This window comes from Lissotriton helveticus, chromosome 5_1 (assembly GCF_964261635.1).
Source record: "Lissotriton helveticus chromosome 5_1, aLisHel1.1, whole genome shotgun sequence".
NCBI classification, from domain to species: domain Eukaryota; kingdom Metazoa; phylum Chordata; class Amphibia; order Caudata; family Salamandridae; genus Lissotriton; species Lissotriton helveticus.
The window spans coordinates 2,042,361,299-2,042,382,790 of record NC_136065.1 but is presented as its reverse complement, the minus strand read 5'-3'; the positions used below and the strand labels follow the sequence as shown (position 1 = coordinate 2,042,382,790).

Genomic DNA, 21,492 nt, shown 5'->3' with positions numbered 1-21,492 from the left:
GTAAGAAGCATTTGCAATACAATCGGTCTCGCCTTTTGGATCTACATATTTAGCTATGCAGCACATTAGCCTTGGTGCTGAAACATCTGTTCTTTAACATGGAGGTAAAGTAAGCACCAAAATGCGTGCCACACCAGGTATGGGAACACATGGAGAGAAATATTGCCTCTCAACGGGAAATGGTATAGTCAAAAGCTCTGTTTTTAATACAAAATCAGGGCTTTCGGTCATAGCACTGAAAATACAAGATTTGAAAAAGATATTATTGTCTACTGGTGCTTGTAAAAGACAATTTCTATGGACTGGAATCTAGAGAATGCTAAAGTGAATCTGGTATTTTACTGACCTCTGCTGTTCGTTTTCTATCCAGAAAGTTAAATAGAGGCAGTCACCAGAAAAATAAAAAATATATAGTCCCTCAGCAGAAAGCAATTCTGGTATTTTACTGACCTCTACTAGTCGTTTTCTATCAAGACAGTTAAATAGAGGCAGTTGAATAAGCAGAAAGCAATACTGGTATTTTACTGACCTCTACTGGTCGTTTTCAATCAAGAAAGTTAAATAGAGGCAGTTGAACAAGCAGAAAGCAAGTCTGGTATTTTATTGACCTCTACTGGTCGTTTTCTATCAAGACAGTTAAATAGAGGCAGTTGAACAGAGAAAAGTCCCTAAGCGAAAGCAGACAAGTCCTAGGGCTGATCTCCAGAGCCCACAAAGTACATACACATAGAAGTATATACTAAAGTATCTACAACAGGTCTTGAATTCTTGACCTAATAAAGGAGGAGTTTAAGGCTTGGCAAAGGGTTTTAAATGCCAAGTCAAAGTGGCAGTAAAACTGCACACACAGGCTCTGCAGTGGCAGGCCTGGGCTATATTTAAAGGGCTACCTGTGTGGGAGGTACAAACAGTACTGCAGTCCCAATAGTAGCATTTAATTTACAGACCTGGGTATAAGGTATACCACTTTATTTGGGACTTACCAGCAAATTTAGGGGCCGATTATGATGGCGGACAGACTTGAGTCCGTCCGCCACCATAGAGTAGGAGGGACCGTCCGCAGGGGCAGCGGCGGTCCCTCCATACAGATTAGGATGTGACCGCCAGGGTGGCGGTCACATCCTCTATTTTTAACATTGCGGCGGGTGGAGCTTCAAGCTGCACCCGCCACAATGTTAAAAATGCATGCACAGCATTTGGGTGCACATAGCGGCAGGCACCGCGCTGTGCCTGCCGCTTTGTTCACGCAAATGCAGGGGGGTACCATAGGTACCCCCCATGTGCACCCCCCTTCACCCAGGGGGCCCGCAACGGGCCCCCGAAGGCAATCTCCGTATGCTTTTCCACGGCGGAAAAGCCGCCGTGGAAAAGCATACTTTCTACGCGATCATAATATGGCTGGCGGTGTCTGATAGACACCGCCAGCCATGTTATTGCTTTTCCGCCGCGGTCGGAAGGCGACCGCGGCGGAAAAGCTGCGGACTGAAAAACGATCCCCCAGCCATCCTAATCTGGCGGGGGGTCTTTTTCAGTCCGCAGCGGTTTTCCCGCATCCTCCGGGCCGGCGGTGGCTTCCGCCGGCCCGGAGGATGTGGGAAATCCGCTATCCTAATGAGCCCCTAAATGTGCCAATTACACCAATGTTGCCATGTTTTTTCGGGAAGCACATGCACTTTAGCACAGGTCAACCGTGGTTAATCAATCAATCAATCAATCAATCAGGGGATTTGTAAAGTGCGCTACTTACCCGTGAGGGTCTCAAGGCGCTGAGGGGGGAGAGAGGGGGGGGCGATGCTACTGTTTGAAGAGCCAGGTCTTGAGGAGTCTTCTGAAGGCGAGTAGGTCTTCGGTCTGACGTAGGTGGGTAGGAAGGGTGTTCCAGGTCTTGGCGGCGAGGTAGGAGAAGGATCTGCCGCCGGAGGTAGTTCGTTGGTTGCGGGGGGACGAGGGCGAGGCTGGCGGAGCGGAGCTGCCGGGTGGGGGTGTGGAAGTTGAGTCGGCTATTCAGGTAGGCTGGTCCGGCGTTGTGGAGTGCTTTGTGTGCATGGGTGAGGAGTTTGAAGGTGATCCTCTTGTCGACGGGGAGCCAGTGTAGGTTCCTCAGGTGGGGGGTGATATGGCAGCGGCGGGGTGCGTTGACGATCAGTCGGGCAGAGGCATTTTGGATGCGCTGGAGTCGTCGTAGGTGTTTGGCTGGGATTCCGGCGTAGAGTGCGTTGCCGTAGTCCAGCTTGCTGCTGATGAGGGCCTGTGTCACCGTTCTTCTTGTTTCGGCTGGGATCCATTTGTAGATCATGCGAAGGGTGCGGAGGGTGTTGTGACAGGAGGAGGAGACGGCGTTGACCTGTTTGGACATGGAGAGGGTGGAGTAGAGGATGAATCCCAGGTTGCGTGCGTGGTCGGTGGGTGTCGGTGCTGTCCCCAGAGTGGTAGGCCACCAGGAGTCGTCCCAGGCTGAGGGGTTGGGCCCGAGGATGAGGACTTCCGTCTTGTCTGAGTTCAGTTTCAGACGGCTGCTCCTCATCCAGTCGGCGATGGCCTTCACTCGTCGTGGATGTTGGTTTGGCGGTGCGTGGGTCCTTGGTGAGGGAGATGATGAGCTGAGTATCGTCGGCATAGGAGATGATGTTGAGGTTGTGGTGGCGGGCCACTTGTGTGAGGGGGGCCATGTAGATGTTGAACAGCTTCGGGCTGAGGGAGGAGCCCTGGGCGACGCCGCAGATGATGTCAGTGGCTTCGGATCGGAAAGGCGGGAGGCGGACGCTCTGGGATCTGCCGGAGTGGAAGGACGTGGTCCAGTCGAAGGCCTTCTCTTGGATACCGGCTTCATGGAGGTGAGTCTTTAGTGTGCGATGGCAGACCGTGTCGAAGGCGGTAGATAGGTCCAGGAGGATGAGGGCTGATGTTTCGCAGTTGTCTAATTGGCGCCTGATGTCGTCTGTGGCGGCGATGAGGGCTGTCTCGGTGCTGTGGTTTCGTTTGAATCCGGATTGGGATGGGTCCAGGATGTTGTTGTCTTCTAGGTGGCGGGTCAATTGCATGTTGACGATTTTCTCGATGACCTTCGCCGGGAACGGGAGCAGGGAGATGGGCCGTAAGTTTTTGAGGTCCTTGGGGGTGGTGATTTCGGCGTGCTTCCAGCTTTCCGGGAAAGTCGCGGTTTCGAAGGAGATGTTGATGACCTTCCGTAGTTGGGGTGCGATGGCTGCGCCTGCCTTGTTGAATATGTGGTGCGGGCACGGGTCCGTCGGAGATCCTGAGTGGATGGAGTTCATGACCTTGCGTGTCTCGTCGTCGCAGACGTTGGACCAGGAGAGTCAGGAGGTTGGTGCTGATGGTGTTCGCAGGAGGGGTGGGGTCTGGTGCGGTCGGGTCGGTCGTGGCGTTGAAGCTGTCGTGGATGTCAGCGATCTTTCGGTGGAAGAAGTTGGCGAGGGAGTCGCACAGTTCCTGTGAGGGCGGGATGTTGTTGGCGTTGGCGCTAGGGTTGGAGAGTTCTTTTACGATGCGGAAGAGCTCTTTGCTGTCGTGTGTGTTGTTGTCGAGTCGGTCTTTGAAGGAGGACCTCTTGGCTGATCTAATGAGGTGGTGGTGTCTGCGGGTGGCGTCCTTGTGGGCTGCATGGTTGTCCGGTGTGCGGGAGTGGAGCCATCTCTTCTCCAGTTTCCGGCATGCGCGCTTGGAGGCCAGGAGCTCTTCGGTGAACCAGGAGGCTCTCTTGCTGGCGTGGTTGTTGGGGGGTAAAGTGCTCTGAGTCCTAGGGGCCAACAAAAAGAATACGCAAAAATAGGAGGTGAGCAGGCAACATTTTTGGGGACCTAAGACCACCCTAAGGCTGACAGGTGTAACCCAGCCTACCCCCCAAAATCGGTCATAAGTTAAACCTCCTACAATATGCAGTCGTGATTGATAAGACCCCAGCTAAATTACAGAGACCATTAACAACACTGAAACATTATTGCCTGCGAAACAACATTAGGCTAAATTAAAATACAATGAAGACAATGATCTTCTGTCGTAAGACAATTGAAAAAGGTTTCTGGAGTCTAGAGGGAACGACTCTGGACAGAATCAGACTCAGAATTGTTTTTTCTTTTACAAATATTTAAAATCTTTATAATGTATTACAAACATTCCCATCATTCCTCTTAGGCTACTTGAGCTATAAATGCTACCGGACAAAGAAGATGTACATTAAAATTACTTTGTTAAAGAAACTTACAACAATCCTTTCTTGCTTTAGAACCTGCAATGTGCAGTGAGACTTAAAATATTGGTACCCATCATTTAATAAAACTTTAAAAGAATCCCTAGGATGATTAGAGGATACTGCCCACAGCAGAGCTAGGATGCTGTAGATAATGTTTGATGCTTTGACAAAGACTGGGGCCAACTGGCACTATTGTCCAGTTCCAAAGTTGCTGGTTGGCCTTGTCATTGCCCAGCCTCGCCACTTCGCGGGCCCCCGCCATGAGGACAATTTAAAGTGCCTAGTACAGTAGATCAAGGAATGCTTTGGGTGTCCGCTAGTTCATATAGTGTCGATTTAAAATGCCATGTGCCACAAGTCTGAAATACCAAGGATCCTCCACCATGGAGCTAGCTGAAAGACTGTGGACAGAGTTAATAGCTACAACTGTCTAGTCATCTGGGTTAGAGAGCAGGAAAGTTATGCGACCCATCAAGAGGCACTAAAGATGACTTCACTGGTCCTTGACAGGCCCGAATAGAGCAGCAATGTTGCAAATTGTGGCCAGAAAATGAATGCCCACTCTTAGTTATGGATTGATCCTTTGTTGAGAAGCTATTTAAATAGCTGGAATCAAAGCAGTTCTGAGCATTCCATATGCCCGATAGTACCTTCCAGACATGATTACGATTTCATTTGCCAAATCGATCACATGCGCTACTAGCAACATTTGTGTCCTACTGTGCAAAGTAAAAGATGCAACACCAAGCTATTTGAAAGCAATATTGTGGCTATCCATAGCTAACAAAATGACCTACTTGCAATTTGAGGCGATCTGGAACAAAGGGCTTTCTAATTCCGAGTCAACAGGAAAATTGATTGAAAAAACACAAGCACAGCTACTATCCTATCATGATTTGTTTAAATCTTTTTATTGTCTTTTACAATTTTAACAATGCACTACAGCAATAGATCAACAACAACACATGTCAGGAGCGGATACAATAGCAAATCATATGTTGTGTACTCCTAGGTTATAGCACATGCGTAATATGACCAACATATGAGATGAAAAAAGTCGGCATCATTAGGGCACTTGAGTGAAGACGCCAGTGTATATACTCTGCCATTGAGTTGAGCTTTTCATCACTGATCTATGCATGGTGCAGGGCATCTCTGAACAATGGACAGAGAGTACAACACAATGAGGACAAAATAACTCTACAAAGGGAAGGGGGTAACTGCCCATGACCCAAGGCCTCAAGGTGTTGCATCAGTTGAGAAACTGCTTGTAGTGAGTAGTACGATTCTTTGATACACCTGGCGGGGTAGAGATTAAGGGACGGCGTCCTACCTGAGGCATTGTAGCTGTGACAGATATATGTGGCATCAGAGCAAATTAGGCCTCTGACTCACCCTGTGCATTCTTATTATTTATTTATTTTATTTTATAGCACTTATAAGGCGCGCAGCTACCCACAAAGGGTTTCCCGGCGTCGGAATAGCAAAGCACATAACACAACTAGAGAGAGAGCAATCAACAGGCAATTATTTGTCGAACAACCAACTTTTTACGCTTTTCCTGAATCTCATATGGTTTTCTTCCTTGCGTATATGGATGGGCAGTGTGTTCCAAAGAGTTGGACCCAGATATGAGAAGGATCTCCCGCCCATTCTAGCCCGTTTGTACCTAGGCACCGCGAAGTTCGCTGCTGTACATGAACGGAGGCTGCGATTGGGGAGGTAAGGCTTAGCAAGATCTTGTAGGTACCTGGGGGCAGTACCAGCTTTGATTTTAAACAGATAGTTCAGGGTTTTAAAGCGGATCCGATTTTCTACCCTGAGCCAATGCAGGTCCCTAAGATGTTTGGTGATCCTGGCGGATCTAGGGATTCTGCAAAGCAGTCTGGCAGCAGCGTTTTGCACGAGTTGCAAGCGTCTTATTACTGCTTTGTTTGAACCCAGGTACAGGATGTTACCGTAGTCAAGCCGAGATGTAACTAAGGCATTGACTACGGTCTTCTGGGTGGTAGGTGGTAACATCCAGACAATTTTGCGTAGCCATCTAAGAATGGTGAAGCACATGCCTGCCACTTTGTTGGCTTGCTGTGTCATAGATAAACTGTCATCTATGATGACCCCAAAGTTTCTGACCTGGGAAGCTGGTGGCGGGAGCTTACCTAACGACGCCGGCCAGTGGGGATCACTCCAAAGATCTTTACTATTCCCTAGGAGGAGGATCTCGGTTTTCTCCCCATTTAGTTTAAGTTGGTTAGCCGACATCCAACTAAATACTTCGTGAAGGCCTATTTTTAGTGCAGATGGAGCAGACGGATCAGATTTAGAGAGTGAAAACAGAATTTGAGAGTCGCCTGCATAGGTCATTAAAGTAAGGCCATAATTTTCTGCAAGGTCGGCAAGTGGATGTAGGTACAAGTTGAAAAATAGTGGACTCAGGATAGATCCCTGTGGTACACCATGGGGGGAGTAGAATACATCGGAACATGCCGAGGAAGAGGCGATCTGAAAGGTGCGGAGGGATAAGTATGATCTAATCCACTCTAGTGCCCTGCCCTCGACACCATTCTCCTCCAACCTGGCAAGCAGTCTGGAGTGAGAAATGGTGTCAAAGGCCGCACTGAGGTCCAACAGGACCAATGCTACCGTTTGGCCATCATCCATAAGCTCCCTGATCTTTTCTGTGACCCCGAGCAGGGCAGTCTCGGTGGAGTAACCACTCCTAAAACCAGATTGGGACGAATGAAGCAAGTCATTGTTTTCCACATAAGTTGAAAGAGCCTTATGAATGTGCCTCTCCAAGATTTTGGAAAAAGCAGGAAGTAACGATATTGGGCGATAGTTGGCCAATATCGTGGGGTCGGCGGCCGGCTTTTTGAGCAGTGGACTGACCATAGCATGTTTCCATAAAGCAGGAACTGTGGCCTGTTCTATGGAGGCGTTAAGTATCTCTGCTATGGAAGTCATGGCGGAGTCCTCCAGCTGACAAATGATACTGATAGGAATGGGGTCACGTGGGGAACCCGATTTGATAGATTTTAATAGTTCCTTCAGTTTGTCCAAGTTAATGGGGGGCCACCCTGTGCATTCTTAACTGGTGCATCTAACTTCTGCAGTGTGCTTACAATGGGCCCCCAGTCGATGGCTAGGGGAAAGTTGCAAAGTCCCAGCAGGTCCTCCCTCTGCAGGGCTGCACCTTCTGCTTTGGCCCAGTTGAGTAAGGAGCGATGCCAGGCCAATGCATGGGGTGCCACTAGCGCTTTCCATATTTTAGTAACTAGGCACTTCTCTGTGACCAAGCCCCGGTCTAAGAATTGTGAGGTGACCTTGTGTTTCCTACCCCTCTTAAAAAGGTGTAATATATACACCTCCCAATGAAAAGGGATATCACGCTGGGTGCAGCGGGCTAAAGTGGTCGCTATGTCAGTCCAGTACTCTCCCAGGGCAGGGCAATGCCAGAGCATGTGCAGTAAGTCTGCGTCTAACAAACGGGGCATTCGGAATCAGCGCTGTGGAAGTACTTATTGATCTGGGCAGGGGAGAGATATGCATGATGGAGATTGAAGTATTGGATCTGCCGAAAGTGCTGGTTACGAGGGACTCGTGTAGGGCTTTCCAGCATCGCCACCCACTCTCTCTCTGACATGGCCCGCCCTAGGTCCTCTTCCCAGTGCTGTCTCAGGGAGGTCCGTGGGATAGCTGTGTGCTGATGGAGGGACGAGGCAAACCAGTGTATCTAATGTCCCCCCGAGCCCATTATATGTAAGTATTGCATTAGGAGATGTGTAGGAGGTTCCGACCCTAAGCTACCCCACCTAGATGACAGTGAAGCTATGAGCGCACAATGTACTAGGAAATTCCCGTGGGGAGACCACCCTCCAAGATGAGATTCACATATGGGATTAAAGCACCGTCCCTAAAAATGTCCCCTGTGTCATGGCTGCCAGCCGCTTCCCATCCCTGAATGTCCGCTGCTGTGACAGGTGAACCACCCGTTGGTGTTCCCCATAGAGGAATAGTCGGGGCATACAGCGTGGTGCTATGGATGATGTGGAGGCTTCTGCAGTAACGTTTGTATGCTGTGGAAAATAGCAGGGAATCCGCTTTCCTGGGCTTTGAGCAAGGGTGAAACAGGTAAAGTAGAGTGTGAAGCGCCATTTGGGGTTGCAGCGTGGCTGCGTCTGACAGGTGACGCGAAGCTAACCATCTGGCCACCCATTGCAACTGTGCTGCTAAGTATGAGTGCTCAAAATTGGGCACTGCGAGCCCGCCCTGACCTGCTGCCAAATAAAACTTCCTAATAGAGACCCTGTGCCTAGACGTTCCCCAGAGAAAGTCCCTGACCATTGCTTCCAGCTTGTTGAAGTATGGGCGGGGGTTGTAAAGAGGCATGGCAGCGAAATAGTAAAGAAGGCGAGGGAGGATTACCATCTTCGCAAGGGCCACTCTACCTGAGATGGACAGCGGAAGTGTTTTCCAGATTGCCATCTGCGAGTGAATAGAAGAGGTGGCTCTAGTGATATTCCCATCAAAGAGGTCAGTTTTGGTGTGATATATGCGAACACCTAGGCAGCGGAAGGCATCAGTGCACCATGTCACAGGAACCTCCTGCAGCGTATACCTCTGGTCTGGGGTGGACGTTGAGAACGGGAAGAGAATGGATTTCGATGCATTGACCCTCAGCCCTGATATCCTTGCGAATTGCAACAGTGCTGAGTCTAGCGAGGAGGGTATGGAGTGAAGGTCTCTTGTATACAGCAAGATTTCATCGACATACAAAGAAATTGTATGTGTACCATCTCCCAGGGGAATACCCATATCCACCCGGGCCTGAATAAACTCTGCCATTGGTTCCACTTCTAGGGAGAAGAGGAGCTAGGAAAAAGGCAGCCATGACAAGTCCTACGGCCCACGCAGAAAGAGTCCGAGATGTAGGCACCAGTTTCAACACGGATCGTTGGGCGTTTATATAGTAACCGGACCATGTTGAGGAATGAAGGGCCTATGCCAAACCTTGGCAATACTGCAAAAAGGTAGTCCCACTCAAAGGAATCAAATGCCTTCTCAAGATCAAGCACTAGGTAGCCCTAGCCTGCCCAGCCCAGTGGGATGTATTCTGCCACCCTAAAATAGCAGTGAACGTTCAGCGAGGTGTTCCGGGCTGGGACAAATCCATTTTGATTGGTGTGGACCAAAAAGGGCAGGGCGGAGCGAGTCGGTTGGCTATGGCTTTTGCTGGGATTTTATAATCATTGTTTAGGATCGCTAGGGTTCTGTAAGACCCCAGAGCCGTGGAATCCATGCCTGGCTTCAATAAGGATACCACATTTGCAGCGCAAAGAGAGGTATGTATGGCTGCGTCATTGAGCGCCGATGTGCAGAGTGTGTGTAGGCGCAGTACCAGGGTCTCTGAGTATGTCTCAGTAAGGAACCCATCTGGGCCATGTGTCTTACCCGATGCTAGTGACACAAGTGCTTCCCGGACCTCCTCCACCGACAAAGGGGAATCCAACTCCTGGAATTTATCAATGGATAGGGTAGGCAGATAACAGAGTCAAGCAAAGAGGCTATTTGGTGGGAGTCACCATGCGTGCTAGATGTGTAAAGAGTAGTGTAGTGCTTGGTCATGGCCTCACGTATATCCTGCTGTGTGTATCTCATTTGCCCCAGCTCATCCCTAATGGCGTGTATGGGATGGTGAGGGTGTTCCTGTCTGATGAGAAAAGCGAGCAGTTTACCAATCCTGTTGGAAGAGGAGTGGGCTAGGTAGTTATGACAGCACAGTTTTTGTAGAAGTTCTAGTAAGTTCGCTTGCAGAGTATCCAGCTGCGCCCACGCCTCGGGGTGTGTGGCCGACAATGTTTTCCAAAGTAGGAGCTTCAGTTTGATGGAGGCAAGAGAGGCACCTAATTGCCTGCGGATACTCCTGGTCAGACTTAGACAATGGCCTCAAATTGTGGCTTTAAAGACCTCTCACTCTATCAGGGGGAACCTGTAGAGCCGACATTGTGCTCAAAATATCCGAGCAGTGCTGCCTCCAAGGAGCAGCGGAAGGCCCGATCCTCCAGCGCGGCCGTCTGCAGCCGCCAGGTCGGGATCGGGGGGATTCTTGCCCCCCCAGCTTAGCAACATGATCTGTGGATTGTGATCTGAATGGGTCCGCCCCAGATAGCCAGTGTCACGAATTAAGCGGAGCAGTGCTACCGATGCCAGGATGTGGTCCAGCTGAGCATGGCGATCATGTACAGATGAGTAAAAGGATTCTCCAGTATTGGGCTGTCTTTCATAGATTCACATGCTTGAATATTCCCCGTCGTCGGAGTGGGAGTCCCATGGTACATAAAATAGTAGTAAGAAATCACATATATAAAAATATATATCATAGTAATAATAATAATAATAATAATAAAATAGAATGCTTGAAAGTACCATAGAACATTATTAACACATAAGGAAGCATTGAGGGAGAATCACTTTACTGGCATATCCATGTTGTTATGATATTCCAAATTCCAGCCAATCAGGCTGCAGCACCCTCTAGAACCTTCTCCTCAGAAGCTCAAGCCCTCAGATTTTCGACCGCACGTCGTTTGAAGGGAGTCTCCCTGAGCTCTGCTCAGTTTTTTCTTCAAAATTTCTACTTTCTGCAAGTATTTTTACTTTTCTTCAAAGAAGTCTTTATTTTTCAACACTGCTTCACCTGTGGAAGGCTTCGCCTTTTTTCCAAGGACCCTCACGATCGTCCTGTTTTTTCTTTCTGCACTTGAGGTGAGTCGCCGTGGGTTCTGTGGAACCCTTTTTCTCAAAGGACCTTTGAGAACGGAGAGGCCCGTCTCCTTCTGTGGCTACAGAGGTTGTAGACTTTCAGACACCCCTGTCTCTGACGTGGAGTGTTTGTTCTGGACATGCTAAGTCCTCTCTAGGTGTGGGTGTGGAACTGAGATTCCTTCTCCTTGGCCTCCAAGGATGAAGTAGGATCCTCTGGATATTGTTCCCCCACGGAGTCTGCTGGCCTCCACGCCTACGGGACCTGGTCTCTGGCGTTTCAGACTCTTACTGCCACCTTTACACTTTGAAAGGTGCCAGTCCGTCGACGGGCTCGTCGACACGCCCGTCGACGATGGAAGACTCCGTTGTTGTCGTCACTTCGTCGACGAAGACTTTGAGTGTGTCGACGAGTCTAAAGGCCATCTTCAATTTTTTAGTTGTCGTAGACGGCCTCGTCGATGGTGGCCTCGTAGACGGTGGCCTCGTAGACGGCCTCGTCGACGGTGGCCTCGAAGACGGCCTCGTCGACGGTGGCCTCGTAGACGGCCTCGTCGACGGTGGCCTCGTAGATGGCCTCGTCGACGGTGGCCTCGTGGACGGCCTCGTCGACGGTGGCCTCATGGACTACCTCGTCGACGGTGGCCTTGTCGTCGACGGTGGCTTTGTCGACGACAGTTAGCAGGACAGTATAAGCCTAATCGACGGCCTCGTCGGCGGTGGCCTCGTCGTAGACGGTGGCTCCGTCGACGACCGTGAAAGGCCTCGTCGACGGATGGCCCGTCGACAGTGGGCTCCCGTCGACGGATGGCTCGTCGACGGATGGTTCGTCGACGGATGACTCGTCGACGGATGGCTCGTCGACACATGGCTCGTCGACAGTGGGCTCGTCGACGGTAACTTTCGTCGATCATTGGCCTCGTCAACGATTAGCTTCATTGACGACAGAGCTGTGTCAATGGTGGGCTCGTCGACGGTACCCTCGTCGACGGTCAGCTCCTTAGACGTTAAACTTCAGCAATTACTTGGACTAACAACTTTATCCAACAATGGACTTTGTCGACGACGGAAAGCTTCATCGACAGTTGACTTCGTCGAGGGTTGGCGTTGTCGACAGTTAGCTATGTTGATGCAGATGACCTCATTTACGGGTGGCCTCATCGACGGTTGACCCAGTCAACGGTTGGATTCGTCGACGGTTTACCCAGTTGACAGTTGGCTATATGCAGTGCTCTTGTAGCCTATTTATTAGTCGTAAACTGTTTTTCCGCTACATCCATGTGATGGCGTGATGGCTCCTTACTCAACGCCATAATTTCTTGGACTAACTAAAACTTAGCCACGGGTTCCTCAAGACCAGAATTATGTTTTTCTGACGACGAGGCTGCCATGTCCTGTTCCATGGCGAAATTATACCCTCTCTTACACCTAAATCTCCATTACATTACCCTCCGGTGGATATTGGAAGATCAAACCTCCTCATGGAGAGAACGGCGACTCCCTTTCATCTTCCCCTCGTCACGAGGAAAGAAGCAGACCGTTTTTTCTCTTTGATTTTACAATTAACTACGGACACAAGTTCGTTCAGTTCCTGATACCTTTTATTTGACAAGAGGTCTTTGACTCTCCCTGAGCCCAAGACCTGGCGGTTCTTTCACGCCTCGAACACAAATTTAAAACGCCAGACAATCCACCTGCTTGTCTTGTCTTTCTTTTGATGTTTTTCTCCCGACCGGGAAGGTCGATGCCTCCTATTATTGGGGAAAAAGTTCTCCACAATGGCTGCAACCACAGTTTGAGCAGGCAACTCTTTAGCCATTTTAGGCACGTACCACTGCCAGAGGTAGTCTGGCATGTTGGCGCAGGTAGCCCTTATTCCCGAATCCTCCTCGGCTGACGCTTCAAGGATTCTGCAGAAGAATGAATTAAGTGCATCAGAAACAATAGACCATGCAGTGCACATTGCGTCTCCAAGTTTTTAAACAGCTCGCAGCAGCGGCAGTTTTGCAAAGACAAGGTTGGCTGGATGCTCTGTTTTTCGCCCAGAGGTTCAGACTGAAATAATGGACGTACCTTTTATGGGTAATCCCTCTTGGCCAACATGTTGAGCAGACACTGCCCGCGCTTTTGGTTCCGTCCAGTACAGGAAGCAGCCCTTTCGTGGTGCCCAAGGTTGCAGCTCCACATCCTCTTTTCCAAGGAGTTCCACCCAGTATCACTCCTACAATCAGAACCAACTGCATTATTTGACTCTAAATCTTATACAGTCAAGTCAAGTCAAGTCAGAATTTATATAGCGCACTACATACCCATAGGGTCTCAAGGCGCTTGAGGAACCGGGGGGGAGGTTTACTTATCAAATATCCATGTTTTAAGTTGTTTTCTGAAGGCTAGGTGGTTTTGAGTAAGGCGGAGGTGGATGGGTAGGGAGTTCCAGGTCTTGGCCGCTAAGTAGGAGAAGGATCTTCCTCCCATGGTGGCTTTGTGGATGCGCGGAACAGCGGCGAGGGCTTGGTTGGACGAACGCAGCTGGCGGGTGGGGGTGTAAAAGGAAAGGCGCATGTTGAGACAATCAGGTCCAAGTTCGTAGAGGGCTTTGTGTGCGTGGGTGAGGAGACGGAACGTTATTCTCTTGTTGACGGGGAGCCAGTGAAGGTCTTTCAGGTGAGCGGAAATGTGGTCTGTGCGGGGGATGTCTAGTATGAGTCTGGCTGACGCATTTTGGATGCGTTGGAGTTTTTCTGCAGTTTTGCGGTGGTACCGGCGTAAAGGGTGTTTCCGTAGTCCAGACGGCTTGTAACCAGTGCGTGTGTGACCGTTTTTCTTGTTTCGGTGGGGATCCAGTGAAATGTTTTTTTGAGCATGCGTAGGATGTTGAAGCATGAAGATGAGACGGCGTTGACTTGTCTGGTCATCGAGAGTGAGGAGTCAAGGATGATGCCCAGGTTCCGTGCGTGGTCCGTCGGTATGGGGGCTTTTCCTAGGGCCGTTGGCCACCAAGAGTCGTCCCAGGCGGAAGGGGATGAGCCTAAGATGAGGACTTCTGTTTTGTCCGAGTTCAGTTTCAGACGGCTGTGCTTCATCCACTCGGCTACTTCTTTCATCCCTTCGTGTAGGTTGGTTTTGGCGGTGGTTGGGTCTTTGGTGAGTGAGAGGATCAGCTGAGTGTCATCGGCGTAGGAGATGATGTTGAGGATGTTGAGGTTGTGTTGACGTGCGATGGTTGCGAGGGGGCTCATGTAGACGTTGAAGAGGGTGGGGCTGAGTGATGATCCTTGCGGGACGCCGCAGATGACTTCGGTGGCCTCTGACTTAAAAGGGGGGAGGCGGACTCTCTGAGTTCTTCCAGCGAGGAACGAAATGATCCAGTCCAATGCTTTTCCTTGAATTCCGATGTTTCGGAGGCGTTGTATCAGGGTGCTATGGCAGACTGTGTCGAAGGCTGCGGAGAGGTCAAGGAGGATAAGGGCGACTGTGTCTCCGTTGTCCAGTAGTGTTCGAATGTCGTCTGTTGCTGCGATGAGGGCGGTCTCGGTGCTGTGTTTGGCTCGGAAGCCAGACTGTGAGGAGTCGAGTGATTTGTTGATTTCGAGGAAGGTGGCGAGCTGATTGTTAATGGCTTTCTCAATGACTTTGGCAGGGAATGGGAGGAGCGAGATGGGGCGGTAGTTTTTGAGTTCGGTGGGGTCAGCTGTGGGTTTCTTCAGAAGGGCGCTGAGTTCGGCGTGTTTCCAGCTTTCTGGGAATGTGGTGGAGTTAAGGGAGTAGTTGATGACATCTCGGAGATGGGGTGCGATAATGGAGTCTGCTTTGTTGAAGATGTGATGGGGACATGGGTCTGTAGGGGATCCTGAGTGGATGGAGTTCATCAGGCGAATGGTCTCTTCTGTGGTGATTGGGTTCCATTCGAAGAGGATATTCGGAGGAGGTAACGGTTCGGAGGTGAGTGGGGTGGACTGGTTTACAGGTTGGTTGTCAAAGCTGTTATGGATGTCGGCGATTTTGTCATGAAAGAATGAGGCAAGGGAGTCGCAGAGGACTTGAGAGGGGGTGATGTCGTTAGAGCTGGTGGTGGGGTTGGTGAATTCTTTGATGATGTTGAAAAGTTCTTTGCTGTTGTGGGCGTTGTTGTCTAGTCGGTCTTTGAGTGCTGATTTCTTAGCTGTCCGGATTAGTTGGTGGTGTTTGCGGGTGGCGTTTTTGAATGCGGCTTGGGTGATAGTGTTTGGGTCTGTTTTCCAAGTTTTCTCAAGGGAACGACAGAGTTTCTTGAATTTCTTAAGGTCATCGTTGAACCAGGGGGCGTTCTTGCTTCCTTGCTTGATTTGATGTTTTTTCAAGGGTGCTAATTTGTCGGCGGTTTGGGTTAACCATTGTGTGAGGTTGATGGCGGCTTGGTTAGGGTTCGTTGAATAGGCAGGGGGTTTTTGAAGAAGCGATGTTGAGATCTGGTCGATGGTGATTTTGTTCCAATTTCTTCGCAGAGTTGGTTGAGGGTGGTTGTGGATCGAGGTCTTATTGTAAATAAAGTGGATGCAGCTGTGGTCCGTCCAGTGGAGGGGTGTGGTATGAGTGAAGGAGATATGCTTGCTGGAAGTGAAGATAGGGTTGAGTGTGTGTCCTGCATAGTGTGTGGGGGTGTTAACAAGTTGTTTGAGTCAGAGATTGGCGAGATTGTCCAGAAGGGTGGTGGTGTTACTGTCGTTGCTCTTTTCCAGATGGAAATTGAGGTCTCCCAATAGAATGTATTCTTCCGAAGGGAGGGCGTGTGGGGTGATGAAGTCAGTGATGTCTTCGCTGAATTTTGTACGGGGTCCTGGTGGCCTGTAGAGGAGGGTGCCCCTAAGTGTTGTCTTGGGGTCGGTGTGGATCTGGAAGTGAAGGTGTTCGGCGATAGCGAGGTTGTCATCTGAGCTGGTTGAGACGCGGATGGTGTTCTTGTGGATGATGGCGATGCCTCCTCCTGTTTGGATGGGGCGGTCCTTACGGATGATCTTGTAGCCGTCCGGGATGGCTATGGTGATGTCTGGAGCTGAAGAGGCATTCATCCAGGTTTCTGTTAGGAAGGCGATGTCCGGAGAAATGGTGTAGAGTAGATTCCAAAGGTCGATGGCGTGTTTGTGGACCGAGCGGGTGTTGAGAAGGATGCATTTGAGGTGGATGGTGTTGGATCGCTGTTTGGTGTTTGTGGATTTGGTTTGGGACTTGACGCAGGTGAATTTGCAGGAGTGGCAGGTGAAGGGTCCATGGGTGTGTCCTGGTGCTGCTTGGGCGCAGTTAGTGAGTCGGCCGTGGTTGAGTGCAAAGAGGGAGGAGGGGTCGTATGTAATGCGGGGAGGATGGGTGAAGCGGGGACCAGGGGGTCTGGCTCTGGGCGCGGTCCAGGCACGGACGGGCGTAGACGGGCTTACCTTTGGCGCACCTTCGGCGCTGCCGCAGCGCGTGGACGCTGCGCGTACGTCCATTCGTCATAAATGGAGGATGGAGGGGGGTGGGGCGAGGGGGGTGTCAGCAGGGAGGCGGGAGCGGGGTGTAGAGGCGGTGCTGGGAGGCAACAACAATCAACAAAATGGCAGCGACCCCAAAGCCAAACAGAACGAGGCTGGGATAATAATATTTGGACAGAGAGGAAGCGTCGCAATAGGCAGCAAAAACAATTTACACAGTCACAGGCAGCAATGCACAGACAAAATCAATCACAGTTAATTAGTGCCCCGCTCAGCGTCTAAAATCGCGCTACGATGCAGTACTAATGAGGCACAATGAATGAATGAATGCAGGGGTCAATGCGAGCAAAGGGCAGTACTTTTAAAATGCTTTTTCAGTCTGGCAATGTGGCGATACGATACCAGCTTGGGAGCAAGGGAGCGACCGCTTCTGAAGAGGTTCAGGACGGTCACAGCGCTAGTGGCCGAGGGAAGAGGCTATCCTTTCTGTGGGAGGTGGGTGTCAGCTAGGAGGCGGGAGCAGGGTGGAGAGGCGGTGCTGGGAGGCAACAACAATCAACAAAATGGCAGCGACCCCAAAGACAAACAGGACGAGGCTGGGATAATAATATTTGGACAGAGAGGAAGCGTCGCAATAGGCAGCAAAAACAATTTACACAGTCACAGGCAGCAATGCACAGACAAAATCAATCACAGTTAATTAGTGCGCCGCTCAGCGTCTAAAATCGCGCTACGATGCAGTACTAATGAGGCACAATGAATGAATGAATGCAGGGGTCAATGCAAGCAAAGGGCAGTACTTTTAAAATGCTTTTTCAGTCTGGCAATGTGGCGATACGATACCAGCTTGGAAACAAGGGAGCGACTGCTTCTGAAGAGGTTCAGGACGGTCACAGCGCTAGTGGCCGAGGGAAGAGGCTATCCTTTCTGTGGGAGGGGGGTGTCAGCAGGGAGGCGGGAGCAGGGTGGAGAGGCGGTGCTGGGAGGCAACAACAATCAACAAAATGGCAGCGACCCCAAAGCCAAACAGGACGAGGCTGGGATAATAATATTTGGACAGAGAGGAAGCGTCGCAATAGGCAGCAAAAACAATTTACACAGTCACAGGCAGCAATGCACAGACAAAATCAATCACAGTTAATTAGTGCGCCGCTCAGCGTCTAAAATCGCGCTACGATGCAGTACTAATGAGGCACAATGAATGAATGAATGCAGGGGTCAATGCGAGCAAAGGGCAGTACTTTTAAAATGCTTTTTAGGTTTTGCCTGGCGAAAAGATGCGCTCTGCGCATCTTTTTCGCGCAGGCGAAAACCTGATGAGAACTGTAGTGTGGCTTTGGGTCGGCCCTCGTCATTCATTGGCTGGCTCCATAAATGGAGCCTAGCCATTGGACGAGGGGCCTGTCCGTCAATGCCGGACCAGATTCGGGGGCGTTCCCGAGATTCTTTGGCTTTTGCCGACGTCACGCGACGTCAGCCGAAAGCCGGGAACGCCCCCGAATCTGGTCCGCTTTGGGGTGCTTTTTTGTGACGATGTTGCTGTGTAATGAGGATCTTGGTCCGAGTTCTGCTGCTCTTCTCTGTGAAGCAGTTTTTTTTAAAATGCCGCTTTGGGGTGCTGTTTTGTGACGATGCTGCTGTGTAATGAGGTTCTTGGTCCGCAGTGGTGCTGCTCTCCTCTGTGATGCTGTTTTGTAACGATGCTGCTGTGCGGCGGTGATCTTGGTCCGCGTTGCTGCTCTCTCCCCCGTGACATGCTGCTTTGTGATGCGGTTGCTGGACGACCGCTCACATCCTTCCTTATGATTCGGCGTCTCTGTGACATGCTTCTCTGTGATGCTCGTGCGTTTTAGAGCGCGCTGCTCCGAGGCCTGAGGTTGTTGAGTTCTGCTGCTGCCTCACCGGCTGTGCGAGCTAAGGTCTTTAAAGCTGTGCTCACACTGCCCCCTGCTGGAGCTACACCAAGCCTTCCGTGTCTGTGCAAAGTGTTGTCATGGCCGTGTTAGTATAGCTATAGACAAGTAAAACGCTAGAATTACGTGTGAGCTGTAAATATATTGCTTTATGTGACAAGGAAATCTAAAATCGTAGCCGTCACCCTAAAACTGTGAAATAATCTTCACAAATATGAAACAAGGTTAAATCGGTGTCTCCACATACATGCCAGGGAAAGGGCTTTGCACTGAGGGCACATATAAGTGTTTTCAATGAAAGCACGCTACGAATTGAATAACACTGCTAGAAGGACTACGAGAGGAGTGATGTTACCGTAGCCATGGATACAACCATCCAGGAAGTGCCAACACCCATTCTACCTGCGTGGATACTCTGTGTGAACGGCCGACACTGTAAATACGCATAACATTGAATAGGCGAGTTCCTGCATGTCAGCCTGACGGTTTTCCTATGCACTTTGTATCTATACCAAAATTTACATTTTCTACCAAGGCATGTCCCGATTTCCCTCCGGGCACCATCATTAAAGATGTATCTGGATCTCCATACCCTGACACTTCCACAATCCCTTCTGCGTATCTGGGTACTCTGCGGATATGTCTCTGTAAATATGCACATGCCTGTCTATATACGTACCTTGTTTGTAGGCTCAAGTCAATCTTCAGATCATGTTATCTTAAGTGCTGACTGTTCAGTGTAATCCTAGGCAGCTCTGCATAGCAATGCATAGCCACAGTGCTGCTACCTTTCTTTCTGGGTAAATGGGGCCAGAAAGTTGCATAAAGTAACGCAAATCAGCCCTATGCACTACTTTGCGCAACATTGCATCAAGAGCGCGTTCCATAAGTGGTATATGGGTGTTTCCATGCAAGCACCCATGTTTTTTGATAGAAGGATCTAGGTACTAACATTTTTAGACAGGACTTTGCATAAAAAATATGCCTCCTTGAGGCAGGCGTCAAGTAGGAGAAAAGTCTTGTTGCACTCCGGCACTTAGGGGCCAGAGCCGCAGGGCCATATCTAAATAGATAAGGCACTATCCTTCGCTGTGCCTGAGCCGGCAGACTTTAGGCTGCCATGCGCCAATGCACTGCAAGCGCCAACGCAGTGCATGCGTGTGTGCATTCTGTAAGGAATCATTTTGTACTGAAAGGGTAGCCTTCTAGTGCAAACATGATCCTTTAACCCTTGCCCTGCTTTGTAGGTGTGCTGTACAATACAAAGCAAAAAAAACAGGGAGACATTAAAACATTTATCCTCGTTACACCTGCCTTGAGGAGGTGTGAGATTGTGGCTCTGTGTGTGTTTGTGTGTGTCATTTGCGAGAGATAAAGCTAGTGGCATTGTAAATGACAATGCCATTTATTTATGTTGAAAAAACATAAATAAAAATAATGTCAAGAGCAATGCCAATAGCTCTAACTTTAACAAAGGCAAAACCATTGCGATGTAAATGCTTGTTCAGTCTGGCAATGTGGCGATACGATTCCAGCTTGGGAGCAAGGGAGCGACCGCTTCTGAAGAGGTTCAGGACGGTCACAGCGCTAGTGGCCGAGGGAAGAGGCTATCCTTTCTGTGGGAGGGGGGTGTCAGCAGGGAGGCGGAAGCGGGGTGGAGAGGCGGTGCTGGGAGGCAACAACAATCAACAAAATGGCAGCGACCCCAAAGCCAAACAGGACGAGGCTGGTATAATAATATTTGGACAGAGAGGAAGCGTCGCAATAGGCAGCAGAAACAATTTACACAGTCACAGGCAGCAATGCACAGACAAAATCAATCACAGTTAATTAGTGCGCCGCTCAGCGTCTAAAATCGCGCTACGATGCAGTACTAATGAGGCACAATGAATGAATGAATGCAGGGGTCAATGCGAGCAAAGGGCAGTACTTTTAAAATGCTTTTTCAGTCTGGCAATGTGGCGATACGATACCAGCTTGGCAGCAAGGGAGCGACCGCTTCTGAAGAGGTTCAGGACGGTCACAGCGCTAGTGGCCGAGGGAAGAGGCTATCCTTTCTGTGGGAGGGGGGTGTCAGCAGGGAGGCGGGAGTGGGGTGGAGAGGCGGTGCTGGGAGGCAACAACAATCAACAAAATGGCAGCGACCCCAAAGCCAAACAGGACGAGGCTGGGATAATAATATTTGGACAGAGAGGAAGCGTCGCAATAGGCAGCAAAAACAATTTACACAGTCACAGGCAGCAATGCACAGACAAAATCAATCACAGTTAATTAGTGCGCTGCTCAGCGTCTAAAATCGCGCTACGATGCAGTACTAATGAGGCACAATGAATGAATGAATGCAGGGGTCAATGCGAGCAAAGGGCAGTACTTTTAAAATGCTTTTTCAGTCTGGCAATGTGGCGATACGATACCAGCTTGGGAGCAAGGGAGCGACCGCTTCTGAAGAGGTTCAGGACGGTCACAGCGCTAGTGGCCGAGGGAAGAGGCTATCCTTTCTGTGGGAGGGGGGTGTCAGCAGGGAGGCGGGAGCGGGGTGGAGAAGCGGTGCTGGGAGGCAACAACAATCAACAAAATGGCAGCGACCCCAAAGCCAAACAGGACGAGGCTGGGATAATAATATTTGGACAGAGAGGAAGCGTCGCAATAGGCAGCAAAAACAATTTACACAGTCACAGGCAGCAATGCACAGACAAAATCAATCACAGTTAATTAGTGCGCCGCTCAGCGTCTAAAATCGCGCTACGATGCAGTACTAATGAGGCACAATGAATGAATGAATGCAGGGGTCAATGCGAGCAAAGGGCAGTACTTTTAAAATGCTTTTTCAGTCTGGCAATGTGGCGATACGATACCAGCTTGGGAGCAAGGGAGCGACCGCTTCTGAAGAGGTTCAGGACGGTCACAGCGCTAGTGGCCGAGGGAAGAGGCTATCCTTTCTGTGGGAGGGGGGTGTCAGCAGGGAGGCGGGAGCGGGGTGGAGAGGCGGTGCTGGGAGGCAACAACAATCAACAAAATGGCAGCGACCCCAAAGCCAAACAGGACGAGGCTGGGATAATAATATTTGGACAGAGAGGAAGCGTCGCAATAGGCAGCAAAAACAATTTACACAGTCACAGGCAGCAATGCACAGACAAAATCAATCACAAGTTAATTAGTG

General features: G+C 50.1%; 1 protein-coding gene across 11 annotated transcripts in view; it reads left to right on the top strand.

Moving 5' to 3' along the window:
- Positions 1-21,492, top strand: part of TNXB (tenascin XB) — a 775,055-nt gene that overhangs the window by 300,982 nt on the left and 452,581 nt on the right. The window lies entirely within an intron of this gene.